General features: G+C 42.6%; 1 long non-coding RNA gene across 1 annotated transcript in view; it reads right to left on the reverse strand.

Moving 5' to 3' along the window:
• Positions 1-19757, reverse strand: part of LOC135218427 (uncharacterized) — a 29546-nt gene extending 9789 nt beyond the window's left edge. The window contains exon 1 of the long non-coding RNA XR_010315320.1: positions 19659-19757. This is a non-coding gene — a long non-coding RNA (uncharacterized LOC135218427). The remainder of the gene's footprint in view (positions 1-19658) is intronic.
• Between the last annotated feature and the right edge of the window lie 347 nt (positions 19758-20104).

Raw genomic sequence — 20104 nt, forward strand, 5'->3', positions numbered from 1 at the left:
GTCCTGGAGATTCAATGCCCCCTGCCAGTAAAATAGTTATCCCGTGTCCTGGAGACCAATGCGCCTCCAGTAAATAGTTATCCGTGTTCTGGACTTCGATGCTGCTCCGTAAAAGTATCCGTGTCCCTGGGAGATTCAATGCTGCCCCCCAGTAAGTTAAGTATCTGACATGGAGACTTCAATGCTGCCCCGTAAAATTAGTTACAGTCCTGGAGACTTCAATTGTGCCTCCAGAAATAAGTTATCGTGTACTGGAGGATTATGCTGGCCCCAGTAAATAGTTATCGTGTTCCTGGAGGACTTCAATGCTGCCTCCAGTAAATAGTTATCCGTGTCCTGGAGACTTCAATGCTGCCTCCAGTAAATAGTTATCCGTGTCCTGGAGACTTCAATGCTGCCTCCAGTAAGTAGTTATCTGTGTCCTGGAGACTTCAATGAGCCTCCCAGTAATATAGTTATGTGTCCTTGAGCCTTCAATGCTGCCCCAGTAAATGTACGTGTAATGTCCTGGAGACTTCAATGCTGCCTTCCAGAAATTAGTTAATCAGTGTCCTGGAGACTTCATGCTGTCTATAGTAAGTAGTTATCTATGAACTGGAGGACTTTCAATGCTTGCCTTCTACGTAAGTAGTTATCTGTTGACCTGGAGACTTCAATGCTGGTCCTCTAGTAAGGTAGTTAGCTGTTGACCTGGAGACTTCAATGGCTGTTCCCTCTAGTAAGTAGTTATTCTGTGACCTGGAGAACTTCAAATGCTGGCCTCTAGTAAGATAGTTATCTGTGACCTGGTAGACTTCAATGTCTGTCCTCCTAGTTAAAGTAGTTATCTGTGGTCCTGGAGGACTTTCAATGCTGCCTCCTAGTTAAATAAGTTAATCGGTCCTGGAGACTTCAAGCTGCACCAGGCTAAGGTAGTTAATCTGTTCAACCTGGCGACTTCATGCTCTCTTAGTAAGTAGTTTATCTGTGACCTGGAGCTCAAAGCTGCTTCTAGTAAGTAGTTAATCTGTGTCCTGGGAGACTTCCAATGCGTCTCTAGTAAGTTAGGTTATCCGTGTCCTGCGAGAATTCCCCAATGCTGGCTCAGTTACAATAGTTATTCCTGAATTGGTCCTTGGAAGGGACTTCCAATGTTGCATCCAGTAAGTAGTTTATCTGTGACCTGGAGACTTCAATTGGCTGTCCTTCCTAGTAAAGTAGTTTATCTGTGACCCTGGAGACTTCAATGCTGCTTCCAGTAAATCGTTATCTGTGTCCTGGAGATTCTCCAATGCTGCATCCAAGTAAGTTAGGATCTGTGTCCTGGAGACTCCAAGCTGAATTCCAGTAATTAGTATTCCTGTGTCCTGGAGACTTCAATTGCTGCATCCAGAAAGTAATTATCTGTTGACCTGGAGACTTCAAGCTGCTTTCAGGTAAATAGTTATCTGTTGGTCCTGGAACTTCAATGCTGCTCTTGTAAAGTTAGTTATCTGTGCCCTGGAGACCTTCAATGATGTCCTCCCTAGTAAAGTTTAGTTTTTTTTTAGCCTGTGTACCCCCCCTGGAGACTTTTTCCAATGGCCTGCCCCCTCCCTAGTAAAAGTAGTTTTTTTTTTTTTATCTGTGGACCTGGAGACTTTCAATTGCTGGTGCCCCTTCCAGTTAAAATTAGTTTTAATCCTTGTGGGTCCTTTTGGAGACCTTTCAATGCTGCCTCCTAGTAAGTAGAAATATCTGGGACCTTTGGAGACTTCAATGTGTCTCCTAGTAGTAGGTATCGGTGTCCTGGGAGACCTTTCCAATCTTGCCTCCAGTAAGGAGGTTATCCTGTGTCCGGAAGACCTTCAATTGCTGCTCTAAGATAAGTTAGTTAATCTGTGGACCTGGAGACTTCAATGGCCTGCCTCCAAGTAAATAGTTTATCTGTGTCCTGGAGGACTTCAATGCTGCCTCCAGTAAATAGTTAGGTCCTGGAGGGACTTTTCCAATGCTGCCTCTAATAGTAAGGTTAGTTAATCTGTGACCTGGACAACTTCAATGTGCCTCCAGTAAATAAGTTGATCTGTTGACCCTGGAGACTTCAATGCTGCCCTCCCAGTAAATAGTTATCTGGTCAAACTGGAGACTTCAATGCTTGCCTTTAGTAAAGAGTTATCCTGTGGCCTGGAGACTTCAATGGCTGCCTCCAGTAAATAGTTATCTGTGTCCTGGAGACTTCCAATGCTTGCCTCCAGTAAAGTTAAATCTGTGTCCTTGGAGACTTTCATGCTGCCTTCTAGTAAGTATTATCTGTGCCTGGAGACTTCAATGCTGCCTCCTAGTAAAGTAGTTATCTTGTGACCTGGAGACTTCAATGCTGCCTCCAGTAAATAGTTAATCTGGACATGGGAGACTTCAATGCTGCCTCCATTAAATAGTATTGTGTTCCTGGAGACTTCAATTGCTGCCTCCAGTAAATAGTTAATCTGTGACCAGGAGACTTCACGGCTGCCGCCATAAATAGTTATCCTGGACCTGGAGACTTTTCAACTGCTGCCTCAGTTAAATTAGTTAATCTGTGACCTGGAGACTTCAATGCTGCCTCCAGTCAATAGTATCTGTGAGTGGAGGAAACTCAATGCTGCTCCAGTAAATATAATCTGTGACCAGGAGACTTTATTATGCTTGCCACCATTAAGGAGTTAATCTGTTGGCCCTGGAGACCAATTGCTGCCTCCAGTAAATAGTTTATTCTGTGACCTGGAGGACTTCAACGCCTGCCTCCCAGTAAATAGTTAATCGTGAAACTGGAGACTTCAATGCGCCTCAGTAAATAGGTTATTTGTGACCTGGAGACTTCAATGCCTGCCTCCAAGTAAAATAGTTATTCTGTGTCCTGGAGAACCTTCAATGCTGATTCCCCCCCATTAAGAGTTATCCTGTGTCCTGGAGACTTCAAATGCCGCCTTCCAGAAATCGGTATTCTGGGGACCTGGAGACTTCAATGCTGCCTCCAGTTAAAATTAGGTTATCTGTGACCTTGGAGACTTCAATCGTCTGCCTCCAGTAATAAAAGTTATCTTGTGACCTGGAGACTTCAATGCTTGCCTCCAGAAATAGTTATCTGTGACCTGGAGACTTCAATGCTGCCTCCAAGTAAATAGTTATCTGTGACTGGAGACTTCAATGCTGCTCAGTAAATAGTTATCTGGACCAGGAGACTTTAATGCTGCCTCCATTAAGTAGTTATCTGTGTCCTGGAGACTCAATGCTGCCTCCAGTAAATAGTTATCTGTGACCTGGAGACTTCAATGCTGCCTCCAAGTAAATATTACTGTGGAAACCTGGAGACTTCAATGCTGCCTCCAGTAAATAGTTATGACCTGGAGACTTCAATGCTGCCTCCAGTAAAATAGTTATCTGTGACCTGGAGACTTCAATGCGCTCCAGTAAGTAGTTATCTGTGTCCTGGCCAGACTCAAATGCCGCCTCCAGTTAAATGATCGTGACCTGGAGACTTCAATGCTGCCAGTAAACAGTTATCTGTGACCTGGAGACTTCAATGGCTGCCTAAGTAAATAGTTATCTGCCTGACCTGGAGACTTCAATGCTGCCTCCAGTAAATAGTTATCTGTGACCTGGAGGACTTCAATGCTGCCTCCAGTAAAGTAGTTATTTGCCTAGGAGGACTGCAATGCTGCCTCAGTAAATATTTAATCTGTGACCTGGAGACCTCAATGCTTGCCTCCAGTAAATAGTTATCTGTGACCTGGAGACTTCAATGCTGCCTCCAGTAAATAGTTATCGTGGACCTGGAGACTTCAATGCTGCCTCCAGTAAGTAGTTATCGTGACCTGGAGGAACTTCCCCAATGCTGGAGACTTCAATGCTGCCTCCAGTAAATAGTTATCTGTGACCTGGAGACTTTAATGTTGCCTGCAGTAAGTAGTTATCTGTGACCCGGAGACTTCAATGCTGCCTCCAGTAAATAGTTATCTGTGACCTGGAGACTTCAATGCTGCCTCCAGTAAATAGTTATCTGTGTCCTGGAGACTTCAACGCTGCCTCCAGTAAATAGTTATCTGTGTCCTGGAGACTTCAATGCTGCCTCCAGTAAGTAGTTATCTGTGTCCTGGAGACTTCAATGCTGCCTCCAGTAAATAGTTATCTGTGTCCTGGAGACTTCCAATGCTGCCTCCAGTAAGTAGTTATCTGTTTCCTGGAGACTTCAATGCTGCCTCCATTAAGTAGTTATCTACATCCCTGGACCCTGGAGACTTCAATGCTGTCTCCACTAAGTAGTTATCTGTGACCTGGAGACTTCAATGTTGCCTCCAGTAAGTAGTTATCTGTGACCTGGAGACTTCAATGCTGCCTCCAGTAAATAGTTATCTGTGTCCTGGAGACTTCAACTGACTGCCTCTTAGTAAGTAGTTATCTGTGACCTGGAGACTTCAATGCTGCCTCTAGTTAAGTAGTTAATCTGTGACCTGGAGACTTCAATGTTGCCTCAGTAAATAGTTATCTGTGGACCTGGAGACTTCAATGGCCCTGCCTCGGAGTATGTAGTTATTCCTCGTGTCCTGGAGACTTCAATGGCTGCCTCTAGTAAGTAGTTATCTGTGACTGGAGACTTCAATCCGCCTGCCTCTAGTAAGTAGTTATCCTTGTGGACCTGGAGACTTCAATGCTGGCCTCCAGTAAATAGTTATCTGTGACCTGGAGACTTCAATGCTGCCTCTAGTAAATAGTTATCTGTGACCTGGAGACTTCAATGCTGCCTCCAGTAAATAGTTATCCGTGTCCTGGAGACTTCAATGCTGCCTCTAGTAAGTAGTTATCTGTGACCTGGAGGCAGCATTGTTTCCTGGAGACTTCAATGCTGCCTCCATTAAGTAGTTATCTACATCCCTGGACCCTGGAGACTTCAATGCTGTCTCCACTAAGTAGTTATCTGTGACTGGACTTTTTTTGGTGACTCAAGGCTCCTAGAAATAGCTATACGGTGTCCTGGCGACTTCAATGTTGTCTTAGTAAGTAGTTATCTGGACCTGGAGACTTCAAGCTGCCTCCAGTAAATAGTTATCTGTGTCCTGGAGAATTCAATGCTTGCCTCCAGTAAATAGGTATCTGTGCCTGGAGACTTCAATGCTGCTCCAGTAATAGTTTTCTGTGACCTGGAGAATTCCATGCTGCCTCCTAGTAAGTAGTGTATCTGGTCCATGGAGACTTCAATGCTGCCTCCAGTAAGTAGTTATCTGTGATCCTGGAGACTTCAATGCTGCATCAGTCAATAGTTATCTGTGTCCTGGAGAATCAATGCTGCCCCAGTAACTAGTACGGGTCCTGGAGACTTCGATGCTGCCTCCCAGGTAGTAGTTATCTGTGTCCTGGAGACTTCAATGCATGCTCTCCAGTAAGTAGTTATCTGTGTCCTGGAGAATTCAATGCTAGCTCCAGTAAAAGTTACTGTGTCCTGGAGACTTAAATGCTGCTCCATAAGTTAGTGATCTATGTCCTGGAGACTCAATGCTGCCTCCAGTAAATAGTATCGGACGTGTACTGAGGACTCGATGCGCCTCAGTAAGTAGTTATCTGTGCCTTGCGCAGACTTCAATTGCTGCCATCCAGTAAAATAGCCTATCTGTTGTCCTGGAGACCTCAACGCTGCCTCCAGTAAATAGTTATCTGTGTCATGGAGACTCCAATGCTGCATCCAGTAAGTAAAGTATTCTGTCCTGGAGAACCTCAATGCAAATACCTCCAGTAAAGTTAGTTATCTGTGACCTGGAGACTTCAATGCTGCCTCCAGTAAGTAGTTATCTGTGTCCTGGAGACTCGAATGCTGCCTCCACTAAGTTGTTACCTACATCCCTGGAGACTTCAATGCTGCCTCCACTAAGTAGTTATATGTGTCCTGGAGACTCCAATGCTGCCTCCATTAAGTAGTTATCTGTGACCTGGAGACTCCAATGCTGCCTCCAGTAAGTAGTTATCTGTGTCCCAGAGACTCCAATGCTGCCTCCAGTAAGTAGTTATCCATATTCCTGGAGACTTCAATGCTGCCTCCAGTAAGTAGTTGTGTGTCCCGGAGACTTCAATGCTGCCTCCAGTAAGTAGTTATGTGTCCCGGAGACTCCAATGCTGCCTCCAGTAAGTAGGTATCCATATTCCTGGAGACTTCAGTACTGCCTCCAGTAAGTAGTTATCCATATTCCTGGAGACTTCAGTACTGCCTCCAGTAAGTAGTTATCCATATTCCTGGAGGCTCCAATGCTGCCTCATGTAAGTAGTTAGTTATCCATATTCCTGGAGGCTCCAATGCTGCCTCATGTAAGTAGTTATCTGTGTCCCGGAGACTCCAATGCTGCCTCCAGTAAGTAGTTATCCATATTCCTGGAGACTTCAGTACTGTCTCTAGTAAGTAATTATCCATATTCCTGGAGGCTCCAATGCTGCCTCATGTAAGTAGTTAGTTATCCATATTCCTGGAGCCTCCAATGCTGCCTCATGCAAGTAGTCATCTGTCCCCCGGAGACTCCAATGCTGCCTCCAGTAAGTAGTTATCAATTTCCCTGGAGACTTTAATGCTGCCTCAAATAAGTTGATATCCATATTCCTTGAGACTTCAATGCTGCCCTCGGTAAGTAGTTATCTGTGTTCCTGGAGAATTCAATGCTGCCTCAAGTAAGTAGTTATCTATACTCCTGGAGGTATCAATGCTGCCTCCAGTAAGTAGTTATTTATATTCCTGGAGACTCCAATGCTTCCTCCAGTATGTAGTTATCTACACCCTTTGTGAATTCAATGCTGCCTCCAGTAAGTAGTTATCTATATCCCTGGAGACTCCAATGCTGTCTCCAGTAAGTAGTTATCTGTGATCCTGGAGACTTCAATGCTGCCTCCAGTAAGTAGTTATCCATTTCCCTGGAGACTTCAATGCTTCCTCCAGTAAGTAGTTATCTGTGTTCCTGGAGACTACAATGCTCTCTCCAGTCAGTAGTTATTTATATCCCTAGAGACTTTAATGATGTCTCCAGTAAGTACTTATCCATATTCATGGAGACTTCGATGCTTCTCTCTGTAAGTAGTTATCTACATTCATGGAGACTTCATTGCTTCTCTCCAGTAAGTAGTTATCCATATTCATTGAGACTTCAATGCTTCTCTCCAGTAAGTAGTTATCCATATTTCTGGGGACTTCAATGGTTCTCTAGTAGTATATTCATGGAGGCTTCAATGCTGCCTCCAGTAAGTTGTCTATATTCATGGAGACTTCAATGCTGCTCTCCAGTAAGTAGATATCTATATTCATGGAGACTTCAATGCTACTCCCAAGTAAGTAGTTATCCATGTTCCTGCATATCTTCCTGTTTCCATTGATGCATTGTTTCGTAAACTGGCCTACCTCAAAGTTTACCCACCTTGATTAGCTGTATATTGATATATTTACCTGTCCAATAAATTAGGGTTAAGTAGTTGTCCATATTTCTGGAGACTTCAATGCTGCTTGCTCTTCAGTAAGTAGTTATCTATATACCTGGAGACTTCAATGCAGAACAGTGTTTAGCCTCTATTAAAACACATCAAATATATTGCGGCTTCAGATTAAATCATCAAGGACATAGAACCCTAGACTAAGTTAATGAGTCCTTCGATGAATGTCCTGCTCAAGATATAGGCCTAGGCCAAGGTCAGAAGAATCTGGTCTTTTAGTATCAAAACCAATGACATACATTATATAAATTGTGGCCTCGGCCTAAATTTTTGAGGGCTGAAGACAAAGAGACTATGTCAGTTTTAGTCATGGTATTCCGATGTCAGACATAGGCCTAGGTCAGAAGAATCCAGCCCCGTGGTCTGTACTTTCAGTGCAGTGTGCATGTAAAATGTCTTTCACTTCTCATATGTAGGTTTGGTTGGCGTTGACCTGCTTAAGATGTTCATGATTGACAGGAAAAGCACCAAAAGAAGGCACAAAAAGTTTGTGCATCCTGTTGCTTTACTTTCAAAAACACTTTCATCTCAATTTATATCCTGAGCTGTCAGAAAGCTTTATCTGCATCTTATAAACATATATAGTAGGTTGTAACGGATTTCATTGCTTCGAAAGGAAAATTAAGCTTGGTGAAATGCCAGTCAAATCAAATTTACTCAGAAAATTAAATAACAGGTTAATCATTTGTAGAAGCCTTTTGGCTACCACGTCAAGGGCAACACTAAATTCTGTTAGGTCAGACCTAAGTACTGCTGCTTTCTAATCATGAGGAGAATGAATGAGTTAGGTGCTATGACCAAACCAAAACCCCCTCCCAAAAAAATCAAGAACAAGAAACAAGATATTAGAATATCAAGGGTTGACCTTTAATTAAACAAAGGCAAACAGAACTTATTAGACTGCGGTTCCAGAGCTTTGTAAAAGAGGGGAAAGAATGGTCATGTGATTGTTGAAATTTTAGGATTACTGATTTTTCCACACCACATCTCGTGAGGAGTGACCTGGGAGGTTGCAGGGCTACCTGAGGATGGAGGGAAGGTGGGACTGGAGGATAGATAAAGGACGGGGCCGGGCGGGGGTGGGGTTGGGGGTGTGTGGCGGCTGGAGAATCAGTAATGGGGGTTGGGGGAGCCGTTGGTTAAACGAACTCTCATTTAATTTGATCCTAACGATAAGGAAAGCAAAAATCGATACTGATGCTCTAACCAGGGAAGGGTCAGGATAATACAAAGCTGCAATTACTGGAATCAGGAACAATGCTTGTTAAACATGAAAATAAATGAATAACTATTATAGTGGATGTAGCCAAATGAACTACGTGTTCCCTTCAAGATTAGTTTGGTGCTCATTTTCACAAATAAAAAACTAATCAAATTCAGTTTCAATTAAAATTTTATTAAAAATGAAAATAAAATTAATGGACAAGGACGCAAAAATAGCAAAATGTATCCTGAATTCATTGAACTGACAAATCCACTGGATCATAAATAGTCTACAAATTCGATACTGAAGCGACAAGAAATCCAGTCACGAATCCCACGAGACGAAAGGCTGAAATGAAAACTCATATCGACTACAAACTATTCCTTTTTATCCACTCTTGGGTTGGTATATAAGGACCATCAGGGTGGTTAAGGTGTGTTGTTACTCGGATGACTCTAGTTAAATACCGGCCACAGAAATTTCCATCTAGGCTACTCTGGTGAGAAGTAGCTCGAATAAAAAACAAGTATGTGTGACAACACACTGGATACATTAGTTCCTTTATACATCTGGTGGTCTATAATTTTCCCCCAAAGCCTTCCGTATCGTAACCTGTCAATGGCTATCATAGTTGCCTTTATGAAATGGAACAAAGGTTGACGATTATGGTTAATAAGGACAATATAATTTTTACCATTGCTATTTTTATTGCTCTGTTACTATACTATTTTTCTATTTGTTTAACCGACTCAGTTCACTGGTAATGTGAACTATTATGCGTATATCATTAACATATTGTCTACAGTAGTGATTAGAAAATGTGAACATTGGCATCCAATGGCTTGACCATTCACATCCGTCGTTACAAGACAAACAGGCTTCATTGCTGTGTTACCAGACCATTATCATGAAACAGAAGGGGACGGGGGTAAAGGAACACTTTGAGGCAACTGTACCATCCGGCAATATGAATCCATGGTCAAGAAAATGATTTCTAAAAAGCTTTTCTAGATGACCTGGCATTAGCTTATTTTGGGTCAGCGCTAACAAGACCTCCTATAGTCTTTGGACCTTGAGTTGAACAATATTGACAAAATAATAAATGAAAGAACAAAGCTTTTCGCGATAAAACTTAGCACAAATGATTACCAAAATCATTCGTCATTGCGGTGATACACGGCGAACTTGAGGTAGAGGGAGGTAGCGTTTTTATTTTTTAGGAATAATGAATGAATCATTTTAAGGTATCGTGCGTCGGTTTGTTCAAGAGGGTTCCCATCTCTCCTCCTCCATCCCCCAGCCGGCCGGCGCCATTTTTACCAAACAGTTCATAAATCGTAAACAGAAAAAAATAAAATTTCGAAAATTTTACTTCATATAACTTACTGTTTCATTACTTTACACTCTTGATTTAACTTTTGAACACATTAATAATAAAAAAAATGTGAAAAGGGGGACTTTTTGGGTTGGCTGGAACGAATTATCCTGATTCCACGGACTGGAAAATTATCAAAATAATATGTTCATTTCCCAAATTCAAGACAATATGGTCCACGAATGGAATTGAATGGAGCGCAAGATTTAGGCCAGAGTCCATTCGCTGAAAATAATGTTCAAACAATGATTAGGAAAGGGTGGAAAGTAAGAAAGATGGAAGAAAAAGAATATGAACGGAGGTACAGTAAAAGGAATGAAAGGGTTGAAGTCAGGAGGCCAAAGAGACGCCACAAAGAGCCTAAAGAGATGCCTATTGTACACCGCATGAGGTGCACTGACGACACTAGGCCCTTACTGCGAATCAGGTATAAAAAGCGTAAAGAAATATTGTCGCAAGAAGCCTTCTTATGTATCTGTCTCCTCGTTAATCCAAAAACTGCCCAGGCCACAATGATCTTGACATACAATGTAAGCAAATCTAAACTAGATTTAAACTACCACACCTGCGTCCCTCCCTAGGGCACTCATCGCTGTTAGCCAAGCAGGTTCTACGAGGCACTCCTAGACCATCCAATAAGACACCCTGAAAGTAAACATTTGCAAAAATTGAGTCAATATAAACTTTAAAAGATAATCTACATAAGTTTTGAAACGAAGTTTTAAAGTTTTGTTTGTTTGTTTTGTTTTGTTTTGTTAGGAAAACTATAAACTCCGTCCAATATGATGGACTTTAATAAGGGCCCCACAAATTAAATTTAGTGATCGGGACGTCGCCAAATAAACTCAGTCCAACCGCCCCCACCCTCATGAGTTTTGCCTTCCTTGAAGACCAGTCGAGCCCTCCAAATGGAACTCGAAGATTCGTATATTTTATAACTTTTTCAGAACTTTTTCAGTTATATAGAATTAACCTTATTTTGTTCTCTATCTCCCGAAGATGTAAATTTCATCCAAACATCTCCCTTATTCCTAAAGGCTATCGGTGCATTTACGATTTGTTGTGATGAAGAAAGTTACGTTCATAAATCAGTTTGTCGTATTAGGAATGAATTAAATATTTCGAGAAACAGTTCAAATAAATATATCTATTAATATTGAGCCTAGATTAACAAAAAATCACTCCAATTTTTAAGACCCCCCAGATTTTTCTTCCTAACCCAGGGGGCTCCAGGATACATCCTTGTTGTACGCTTTGTTCTAAAAAAATTTCAATCACTCCCTTGAATAATCTGGAAATGCCACGAGAACCGAATCACCTCATGACTTCAACATCATTCACAAACTTCCACCGATTTTTTGGTTAACAAATAGATTTGATTTACGAAAATTTGGTTATAAGACAAGCAATGAGTCACTTAAAGCTATTCAGCTTTTAAAACAAGTGAACAGAGGGAGTGGATATTGTTAACGATAAAATACCACCTCGACTCAGAATGAGTTATGTTAAATACAGAATTCACTTTATCAAATAAAAAATTAAAATAATACGTTTTCAGCTGATGGGCACCAGGACTTAAGAAAAACCTTCTTACCCTTCATATTTCCTTGGCGTTAACAAAGACGATTTTAAAATCTACTCATACAAACAAGATCCAGAGCTGGCATATGGCCATCTTCACTGGGTAATAACAACGAAGTAACATTTAACTCGGTAACGAACTCTGCCAGGTGTTCCAAAGTTGACAGATTTACGCAGATGGTCCGTCTAGACATGACAAAATATTGCTCAAAAGTATTATCAAAGTTTGGTAATAATGGTAAAATATAGTTTTAAAAATCTGATATATGCAATACGACCTCCTACAAAAATCGGTAATGCTACAGAAAAGCTCCGCATGTCTTCATGTTCAGCACCAATCCATCGTTGAAACATAAATAAGATAGTAAATTTGTCATCTAATCTGTACTGAATCATATCCAGCCTTACCTACATTGTTAAAAAATGTTCATTAAAAATATCACCGTGCGGAGCTTTTCCTTGGGTTTATCGATAACTATGGTAAAACAAGTTTTTCAAATGTGACCTTTGCAAAATGATCTTATCCTGACTTAAAAATCTTTTTAAATCGAGGCTTACAATAATGACCAATCATCATTGTTACCTAACTGGAGATTGAGAGCAACTAAAGATTCAGATTTTATTAATGAATCCATTTAAATAAAATGGCACTTTCTCTACGCAGCTGGTCTTCCAGCTAGGGGAGCGTTGTTGGGTTTGGTCACTTCCAATCTTTTTCAGGACCCCTAAATTCTTAATTAGCTTGCCATTTTCAATCATCAGCTTGATGTAATGCGTCACAACGAGGTAGCCTACGTGAAACGCACACAGTATGGAGCAGTTTCTTCATTACCTAGACATAAATGGAAGACCTGATAAATTTAGACCAGCTGGAAATTGGACTACAGTCACAATATATTCCATGCAGACTACAATGAAGCATCGCGCTTTAAGTGCGAATTAAGAATAGGCCTAAAGCGACTACACAACATTGACTGAAGGCCTATGCCCAAATTGACCCAGCCCATGCTGGCCATCGCCTTTGGCCTAGCCTTGGGATGCGAAGCTCTAGCATTTATTCAAGAAAAAATACGGATAGTTTAATAAACACATGAAATTCAGGGGCTAAACTATCACGTCCTCTCATTTACGGATAAAATTCGGTATTTCTACAGAAGCAATCCGCTGTGGCTTAGACTATGGCAATTGACTGATTCCTATGTTATTTTAGTTACTGTACAAGATTTAAAAGTAATATCCATTCGGCCGGCTGTAACTAAGCAGTAATTGACCTTTGAAAGTGACATAATAGCCGCACCAAACTCAAAGGTATATTAAAGTTTAGTTCCAACCAAACGAAAAAAATATTCCTTACAACCCTTGTAAAGCAACTAAAATAACATAGAAAATGTCAATTGCCATAGTCTAAGTCACCGAAGAACGGTCCTATAGGAAGGTACCAAGTATTCGTTACGGTGAAGGAAATGTAAACACAGCCGCCATGTTTAAATTCCCCAACCACCACGGAGCCATATGTTCAAACAAAAGGGGGGGGGGGGGGGGGGGGTAACGCACAGGTGATGGGCGGAGTAAGGTGGAAGGTACGAGTTGTCTTAGTAGCACCCCACTGAATAGTAACATACCTTGACGCAACTTTCGGCGAAAGCCTAACACTCACACTTTCCTAAAACATAATAATTAAGAATAATGTTTGGAGCTTACCTTAAAGGGGTGGAGGGTACAAAGCAGCAGCTGCCTTTAAGAATGCGTGGAGGCGGGTCTTGGGTTCCTCAAAATGCAGCTTGAAATAAGCAACAGCCAAGTACCCGACGAAGTTATACATTCTCCTTCCGTATCTGGAGTCGACTGCCGGAGTTCCCTCACCTCCTTTCAATAGTATTAGTATGGGCACCGGTTCTGGGTCACAAAGTTCATCGAGTGGTTGACTGTCAAGTGGACATAACCTTCATCTCGCAGGCAGTCATAAGCCCTCCAACAGTCAGAAATAATAGTGGTACCCGGCACAATGTATTCTTTGATAACTGCAAGCAGAGTCCCACTCGTCCTGTCGGGACTACGGGAAACATAAACGAAAAACCTCCCCGGGTCTACCTGCAGATACCACCGAATACCCACTGGCCTTCGATGAGGCGACCTACGTTGTATTTTCTTCTCCCAAACTTCGCCTCATCGATTTCAACAATGTGCCGGGCCCACCTATTTGCTTCTTCTGTTGGAAGCACCAATTAACTATGACCTGAAATAAAAGTCAGTGTTAGGGGAGGTAATTAAGTAGGGTAAATTTCATAATAATACAAGGCAGGTTGTGTATGAGAGAGAGAGGGGGGGGGGAGGGGGGGGGAGAGCGGGGGAGAAGGAGGGGGTATGAATGGAAAAATGGTGAGGGGATAAGCAAAATACTTAACTTCCGGACGGGAGAAGCTGGCCCAATCATTAATTGTCGAGTCCGACAGTCCAAGTTCTGTTCTCGCAACCTTGTAAGAAAAAAAATCACTCACATACAGGTATGCGAAGAACAGAACTGTCTCAACATCAAGGTGGGACCCAGAGAACCAAGTGCCCTTAAACAATGAAAAGTAGTAAGAACAGCGTTTTTTTTGCTTTCTTACTATGTGGTCGATAAGACCGGTCACACCTAAAGGTAAACGTGGAGGGAAAAATACCAATTATAAACATGAAAATATGGAGTAGGTCATAAATGGTATAGGTGTAATATAATATTGCCATGAATCTAGGGCCGGGTCATATCACGGTTACATGTAGAATCCAACAAACTATTCGTAAGGTATTTACCTAAAGCACTTTTTTTTTGCAGATCTAGGCGGCACTCATTCCCACAATGGGGGCAAAAGACCTGCTTCCTCAGGAGGCCGTGGTCCTGGCATAAACAGACCAGCCGTTCATAATTACCTGAGTAATAGGCAGAAAAATCTTTGTAACTGAATGGGGGCAAAAGACCTGCTTTCTCAGGAGGCCGTGGTCCTGGCAAAAACCGATTAGTCGATCATAATTACCTGAGTAAAAGGCAGAAAAATCTTTGTAACTCATGTAACAATTGTTACATGAAGTTGGCAAAGAGTTCCTGGTGAGGGGCTGGGACGAGCGTGAAGTAGATGCAGCAGTGGATGTCATGGCGGCAGATTCAACAGTGTTGGAGTTCTACAGTTAGGAGGTGGCAGGAGGCCAGACCGTAGAAAACAGGGTAGGAGAGGTGGGGTGGAGTAGTAAAAATGCTTTGATGCTATTGGTTGAGGCAGGGTGGGGCTGAGGTAAATGAACAAGCACTTAACAAGATAAGTTGGCAATGTTAAGGGTAATAAAAGTAAATGGGTAGTTAAGGAACTAAATGTAAATGTGGGATGGGTTCAAAATATGAATTAATACAAATACATATATAAGGGGCCCAAGGGAGGGCCCAGGGGGTGGGATTTTAATTTTCGTCCTGGGTGGTAAATGTGTAATAGGGCCTATAGTTGTTTTAATAAATACAAAAGACCAAATTAAACATAGGTTAGCATATAACAAAACTAATTAAACTTGTAGGGGATGTTGCCTGACCAGGGGTGGGGTTGGACCTGCTGTAACCCCCCTTAAAGAACCAAACCAACCTAACATAACCTAAGCTAGCAGGGGATGTAACCTTACCTAGTAGGGAACTTAACCTAGTAGGCAATGTTGCCTGACCAGGGGGGCTTTGACCAGGGGGCCTGCCTCCAGTACCCCCCCTTAAAGGCCTAACTTAACCTAGTAAGGAATGTAACCTAACCTAGTAGGGAATATTGCCTGACCAGGGGGCTTCGCCCCCCGTACCCCCCCTTAAAGGCCTAACCTAACCTAACCTAGTAGGGAAATACTAGGCCTAACGTAACCTAGTAAGGAATGTAACCTAACCAACCTAACCTAACCTAACCTAGTAGGGAATATTGCCTGACCAGGGGGGCTTCGCCCCCACGTACCCCCCCTTAAAGGCCTAACTTAACCTAGTAAGGAATGTAACCTAACCAACCTAACCTAGTAGGGAACATTGCCTGACCAGGGGGGCTTCGCCCCCCCGTACCCCCCCTTAAAGGCCTAACCTAACCTAGTAAGGAACGTAACCTAACCTAACCTAGTAGGGAAATACTAGGCCTAACGTAACCTAGTAAGGAATGTAACCTAACCAACCTAACCTAACCTAACCTAGTAGGGAATATTGCCTGACCAGGTGGGCTTCGCCCCCCGTACCCCCCTTAAAACAAAGGCCTAACCTAACCTAGTAAGGAATGTAACCTAACCAACCTAACCTAACCTAACCTAGTAGGGAACATTACCTGACCAGGGGGGGCTTCGCTTCGCCCCCCGTTACCCCCCTTAAAGGCTAACGTAACCTAGTAAGGAATGTAACCTAACCAACCTAACCTAACCTAACCTAGTAAGGAATGTAACCTAACCTAACCTAGTAGGGAAAAAAATATTGCCTGACCAGGGGGGCTTCGCCCCCCGTTCGTACCCCCCCTAAAAGGCCTAACCTAACCTAGTAAGAATGTAACCTAACCTAACCTAACCTAGTAGGGAACATTGCCTGACCAGGGGGGCTTCGCCCCCCCGTTACCCCCCCTTAAACCCCTTAAAGGCCTAACCTAACCTAGTAAGGAACTGTAACCTAACCTAACCTAGTAGGGAAATATTAGGCCTAACGTACCTAGTAAGGAATGTAACCTAACCAACCTAACCTAGTAGGGAATATTGCCTGACCAGGGGGGCTTTGCCCCCCCGTACCCCCCGCCCCCCTTAAAGGCCTAACCTAACCTAGTAAGGAATGTAACCTAACCAAACCTAACCTAACCTAAACCTAGTAGGGAACATTGCCTGACCAGGGGGGCTTCGCCCCCCGTACCCCCCCTTAAAGGAAAGGCCTAACCTAACCTAGTAAGGAACGTAACCGTAACCTACCTAGCCTAGGGTACGGGAAAATACTGGCCTAACGTAACCTAGTAAGGAATGTAACCTAACCTAGTAGGGAATATTGCCTGACCAGGTGGGCTTTTGCCCCCCCCACCCCCCCGTACCTAATGAAGGGTGCCTTAACCTAACCTTAGTAAGGATTGTACCGGGGGGTTGCCCCCCTACCTTAAGGCCTAAGAACCTAACCTAACCTAGTAGGAATATATGCCTTGACCAGGGGGCTTCGCCCGCCACCCCCCCGTACCCCCCCTTAAAGGCCTAAGGCCTAACCCAACCTAGTCCAAGGAAATGTAACCTAAACCTAACCTAAAGTACGGGAATATTGCCTGCCAACCCCCCCAACCCCCCTTTAAACCTAACCTTACCTAAGTGGAAATATTGGGGGGCTTACAAGCTTCGCCCCCCGGGTAGTACCCCCCGGGTTTGAAAGGCCTAACCTAACCAGTAAGGAAATGGCTAACCTAAATCCTAACTAGTAGGGAAATATTGCCTGGGACCAAAGGGGGCTTTCGCGTACCCCCCGGCCTTAAAGCCTTAACCTAACCTAGTTAGAACCATTGGGAACCTGGGGGGAAACAGGGGGTTCGCCCCCCCGTATCCCCCCTTAAAGGCCTAACCTAACCTAGTAAGGAACGTAACCTAACTAACCTAGTAGGAAATACTAGGCCTAACGTAACCTAGTAAGGAATGTAACCTAACCAACCTAACCTAACCTAACCTAGTAGGGAATATTGCCTGACCAGGTGGGTTTCGCCCCCCCGTACCCCCCTTAAAGGCCTAACGTAACCTAGTAAGGAATGTAACCTAACCAACCTAACCTAACCTAACCTAGTAGGGAATATTGCCTGACCATGGGGGCTTCACCCCCTGTACCCCCCCTTAAAGGCCAAACCTAACCTAGTAAGGAATGTAACCTAACCAAACCTAACCTAGTAGGTAACCAAGTAGGGAATGTAACCCCCCCCCCCGGTATCCACCCTTGAAGAACTAACCAACCTAGGCCTAACCGGGTAAACCCCCTTCAATGAAGTAAAACTAGTAGGTAAACCAACATATAACAAACTAAACCTAAGGGTATGTTGCCTAACCGGGGGATGGGATTTGGCCCCCAGTAGGTAAAATGACATATAAAACCTAACTTTGATGGGTGTGGAAGTGTTGTAAAAATGTAAAAAGTAACCATACATAACTGCGTAATAGTAAGGAAACTGGAAGGGAGGTGTAAATTGTAATGTCTGTAAAAAGTGTATAATGGAATATATTGAAATGTAGGTTTTATAAGAATAATGGCAAACTATATATTTAAATATTATATATTGAAATGTAGGTTTTATAATAATAATGGCAAACTTTAATATAGGTATTGGTATCGGTGAGAAATGCATTGTAAATGGTGTAACGTAAAGAGCCAGTCGTGAATACTGGAAAGGGGAGGGATTGACTTGTGTATAAATGATATGGGGAGTGTGTATGTAATATGCAACGCAATGTGCAATTTCACGTAACAGGTAGGTAGGTAGGTAGGTAGGTATCGAAACGTCCTAAAACTGAGTTCTATATCAACACGTAGGCATTTTTAGGTGTCTGCCTCAATTAGAACATAATATTTCCAGTTATATATGGTGAAATGATTAGGTGGGGAATATTTCAAAAAACAGTTATTATACAAATACTATGGAAAAATGAAAAGGAATAAACACTAGAATTCACATAACATGTTTAATAAACAAAATAGGCAAATGCTTTTATGTAACTCAACGTATGGTTACCAGCCAGGGTTCCAGATGACACCACTACCAACAGCCAAAGTCTACCATGAAACCAGCCAAAATCCCGCCAAATGGCAATCCAAACCAACCCAAATAACCGGCAAATATATGTGCTTATATCTATCTTTATAAATGCATATTTTTTATCATATATATGCTTGTATAGCGGCATCATAGTTTTAGTTAGATAATATAAAACTAATATAAGAATCGCAGGAAAAAAAAACGAGAATGAATTGAAATTTTGAAATGAGGCTCGTTCCCTGAGAATCCGGCAGCCTGTTTGTGGTCATCTGGTGTGTGTGTGATTTTTATTTTAATTCCATCTACATATTTTGCTTAAATGTTACCAAGTTTTTACTGAAAAACCTATCAAATTCCCCAGATTTTCCTGAAAACCTTCAAAAATTCCCAATCTGGGAGAGATTCCTCAAACGTGGGATCAGTGTTTTAGCTCAAATAGAGTGTTTTGAAAACCAGCCAACAAAATACCACTAACCAGCCAAAGTGAATTTTTACCCACCAAATTAGGAAAAAAAAGCCAAATTTGGCGAGAAACTGCCAAATCTGGGAACCCTGTTACCACCCAATCCTTCACTCAGTCCGGTAGCAATGTAGGGGTCATACTGTAACGTGTTTGGCTAAATACATATATCCCTCCCGTAAACCCCCATTTCTTTCCTCACTAAGAAGTCCGAGTTTAGGCCAAAAAGCTCCCTTACAGTAGCGCCATGCGCAGTAGCATTAGCGCATGCGTAGTAGGATTCATTGTTGTGGTAGTAGTGGTAGTAGACAAATATGGATGTGGAACGGCTCCACTATAGCTAGTTTTGTTATTTCTTATTTCCGCCTGTATTTCGTGTTTTTAAAAGTGATAAATGTGGGAAATACCACAATAACACGGCAAAATCTCCCCCCAAGTGGTTTCTCCCCACCCAAAACCCCGGTTCCCACTGGGGGTCCCCCTTACCGTAGGATAGAGTTGGGGTTTTGTCCCCACCCAAAACCCCGGTTCCCAATGGGAATCCCCTTTACCGTAGGATAGAGTTCAAAGGTAAATTAGAGTCGTCCGAATAAATATTACTTCAAATTCTTGCTCAGGAGGTAAAACTGCATAGAAAAACTGCAACTGCCATACTCTGGGCCGCCGCGGATAGGTACACTAGATCTACCTAAAATTCCTCACCAGAGGCCATGGGAAAGCAACAAGGACACGTCTCCCTGATTGGCTCACGTCTAACAAATTACGAATTTCTTGGTTACCACAAAACTCTGTTTCACGTGTGTCCGTATTGAAAGAATTCACAACATCTACCAGTTAACTCACCTTAATATTCGCCAATATCCTTCATCGTTTGGAATCATTGTCAAAATATTGTCCTGAAGGAGGACGGACAAACATGGCTACACTAAGTCAGTGCTGTGGTCAAACTGAAAACTTTACCAACAGCTTTCAGCCAATCACAAGAGTCCATGCAACTCCCTTTGAACAGAGGAGGTGAAAACGACTTCTGATTGGCTGAGAGAGAGAGAGAGAGAGAGAGAGAGAGAGAGAGAGAGAGAGAGAGAGAGAGAGAGAGAGAGAGAGAGAGAGAGAGAGAGAGTATACTACGTTCGGGTAGTTTGCAGGACGACGGGTTTAGATTGATTAATTGATTTATGGGTTTTATAGGCATAATACCAAGCACTGGGGCAACTGAGGCCATTCAGCGCTGAAACGAAAATTGACAGCAAAAAGTTTTGAAAGGTGTAACAGGATGAAAGCCTCGCAGT

The sequence above is a fragment of the Macrobrachium nipponense genome, chromosome 19, assembly GCF_015104395.2.
Source record: "Macrobrachium nipponense isolate FS-2020 chromosome 19, ASM1510439v2, whole genome shotgun sequence".
NCBI lineage: Eukaryota > Metazoa > Arthropoda > Malacostraca > Decapoda > Palaemonidae > Macrobrachium > Macrobrachium nipponense.